This window comes from Oryza sativa, chromosome 1, assembly GCF_034140825.1.
Source record: "Oryza sativa Japonica Group chromosome 1, ASM3414082v1".
Classification (NCBI taxonomy): Eukaryota; Viridiplantae; Streptophyta; class Magnoliopsida; order Poales; family Poaceae; genus Oryza; species Oryza sativa.
In genome coordinates, this window is record NC_089035.1 from 34,026,465 (window position 1) to 34,029,729 (window position 3,265).

The following is a 3,265-nucleotide window of genomic DNA, read 5'->3' on the forward strand; positions in this document are numbered from 1 at the left end:
GAGCACACTCCCAGCCCACCCGCCACAGCCGAGCCACCCAAGAAAGTGATCAAAACAACTAAGACGCCGAAACCAGACGGCGCAATCAAAATCGTCCCACTCTCCAGTGCCAACCCCGACAAGACGGTCAAGATCGGGGCATCACTGAACGAGAAATAGGAACTCGCGCTCATCACCTTCCTCCGCGACAATGCGGACGTATTCGCTTGGCAGCCGTCCGACATGCCGGGGTCCCTAGGGAGGTGATTGAGCACAAACTTATGGTGCGACCCGATGCCAAGCCAGTAAAGCAAAAACTGCGGAGATTTGCACCAGATTGGAAGCAGACCATACGGGAAGAGCTCGATAAACTTCTTAAGGCTGGTTTCATCAGAGAGGTACACCATCAAAGTGGCTAGCCAACCTAGTCAAGGTGCGGAAGGCCAACGGAAAGTGGAGGATGTGCGTCGACTTCACCGACCTCAACAAGGCGTGCCCCAAGGATCACTTCCCTCTTTCTCGAATAGACCAACTGGTGGACTCAACAGCTGGTTGTGAGCTGTTAAGCTTCCTTGGTGCTTACTCTGGCTACCACCAAATCAGCATGGCGAAAGAGGATGAGGAGAAGTGTCACGCCCGGAAATTCACTAATAATTTCCGAACTAATTTGTGCATAAAATCCTCGTCCAGGAATCAGCCGAGGTACACAAACTGACAATTTAATATACAAATCCATCATAATAATAACGTTACATACTTACAAAAGAAAAGAAAAACAGCAGCGGAATTAACGGTCTAGCGATGGCTTCAGCTCCACTCCCACAGGCAGCTCAACTGGGGTATAAGCCAAACGTCTTCTCCTTCTGGATCCTTTTTCTTCAACTGAGGTTGATTGATTATTGCAAGAATGAGCATATGACATACTCAACAAGCCACACAGCAAATATGCAAGTGCACAAGGATACCAAAGGATGGCATAATATAGGCTCATTTGCAAAAGTAGCATTTAGCAAAACATTTAAGAGAAGTAAAACAGTGGAGTAATTAATCAGAAATTTTAATCAACACTGAACAGCACACACATGCTGCACAGGCCCAACCATCCTGAACAACCATACCCGACTGTACAGATCTAACTCCAAACCAGGAGCTAAGCAAATTATTACCAGGTATAACATCAATAATTATTGTGAGAGGCGTGAGACTAATCACGAAAAACATTGCTCAACCCGCCCATAACCGCGGGCACGGCTATTCGAATAGTTTTACTCTGGCCAGAGGTATACCACTGTACCCACAAGACACAGCCTCAACATCATGTCTACCATGCGTCGTGATACTGGAAAGTACCCGAATAGAGGCTGTGACAATACCCTCTGCACAACACAACTCACCACAGTGCACCATTCCTGGATCATAATCACCCCCTTATAAAACAAGGCATGGACTCCCCAGCGACCCCCGTGGGCTTATCTCCGCCACTTCTCAGTCTGGTGCTCCGCAATGAACCATGCTATACAAAAGGTAAAGCCGTTGCCCACGCTGGCTTGTGGTTGGCACGGTTAATGTTTCACAACAGTAGCTCGCGAACCGGTCCTTAATTGCCATGAGCACGACTCTCAAAACCATGTGCTCACAACCCACCATTATCAAGTTTTAGTTGGCAAGTAATTAATTAACCAATCACGATTGACCATCGTGAACTATCATTAAGCCATCATTAAATAATAGTGAGTCATAAGTTATCCCAATAGTGTGCTAATGTTTCTAAGTATGGCTAAGCAATCATAACTAATATCTAGCTGAACCAATATATAAAGCCCAACTAGTCAAGTTATAATAACCCAAGGTATCAAGGAATAAAGTAATCAAGAACAAAAGGGCTATAACAAACAATAGGTTAATTCCACCCAATGACATTCGAAAATAAATGCAATAGTTGAATAGAAACAATAGCTTTAAACGGGATCAACATGCTCAAAGGGTTGTTTGGGATCTGTGTGACTTGCCTTGCAATAATCGGTCTTCAATTAATCTTCTGAACACTCCCAACGCACTCACGAACCTTCGCAACGACGGAAACGACAAGCTAACACGCAAAACGAAGAAAAAGACTAATAGAAACCAAATAAACAGTACAAAAACAAGCATAAACAGTACATGTGGATATTTTTAACATGTAGATCATGATTTTAGATGAATTTAGCAACTTGAACCACTCAAAACCGAGTTACGATGATTTAGTTATGAATTTCCGAAGATTTAATCTATTAGAAAAACAGGAAAAAGAAAAATGATGATGACGTCATGATGACCTCATCAATGGCCGGACCAAGATGGCGACCTCGCCGGAGATTGGATGGTCGGCTGCGACTTTGGAGGACATGAACACGTAGAGGACGATGAGACGAACCCAACGGTACTCACCCTCGAACCAAACGACGAACGACGACGGCCGGCGACGAGGTCTAGCGGCGGCGCGGCTTCGGTCGACGGCGGCGACGGGGCTCCGGTGACCGGCGACAGCGGGGAGGGAGCGGCCGAGCTTCTCCACCCTCCCGCGCACCTAACGGTGGTGACGGCGACCGGCGGCGACGACGGAGGCGGCGGCGGAGAGGCTACGGGGCACGGGAGACCACGGGAGAGGGGCAAACGAAAGAGGAGGACTAGGGGGTCCTATTTATAGCCATGGAAGGCCGGGATCGAGCCCACAACGACAGGAAAAACTCGGGAAAGTTTAGATCTTCGCCGGAAAAAGGAAAGGTTGAGCCGCGAAATTGAAAAGGATTTCCATATAAACTTTTGGGGATTTCTTGGGGAAAAGGAAGAGGAGATTGAGAGGATTCCATTCCCACAACTAATTTGGAGAAAGGAGCAACGATGTGGCCGGATTGGTGGGAGGAGGCGGCGGCACTGTGCACGGGCTGGAGAGCTCGGGCTCTGTCTGGAGGTAGAAGAAGGAGCACTGTAGCGACAGGGACGAAAAGCAGACTTCTATGCGGGCTGAGAGGAAGGGAGAGAGAAGGGGAGGCAATGGGCTGGATTCGGCCCAAGCTGAGGAGGAGGACTTTTATTACTTTTCCAAATAAATTAACCAATGAGATGATCTTTCAATTGTTAAAAATACTTTCAATGCTCAAACAATTCCAAGAAAAATCTTGAATATACATGGACACTCAAAGTATTTAATATAATAATATCCAGATCATTTACTGATTAATTTATTATTTAAATAATTGCTAAACTGTTCTTTGTATTATTAACATTAGGAATTGAGCTCCGAAAA

At 46.2% G+C, this 3,265-nt stretch overlaps 1 long non-coding RNA gene across 1 annotated transcript; it reads right to left on the minus strand.

The window, feature by feature from the left end:
• Window positions 1-682: 682 nt before the first annotated feature.
• LOC136354688 (uncharacterized) lies at window positions 683-2,946 on the minus strand. The gene is made up of 2 exons (XR_010738264.1): window positions 2,407-2,946; window positions 683-2,068 (listed from the first exon to the last, which is right to left on the minus strand). It is a non-coding gene; the product is annotated as an uncharacterized lncRNA (long non-coding RNA).
• Between the last annotated feature and the right edge of the window lie 319 nt (window positions 2,947-3,265).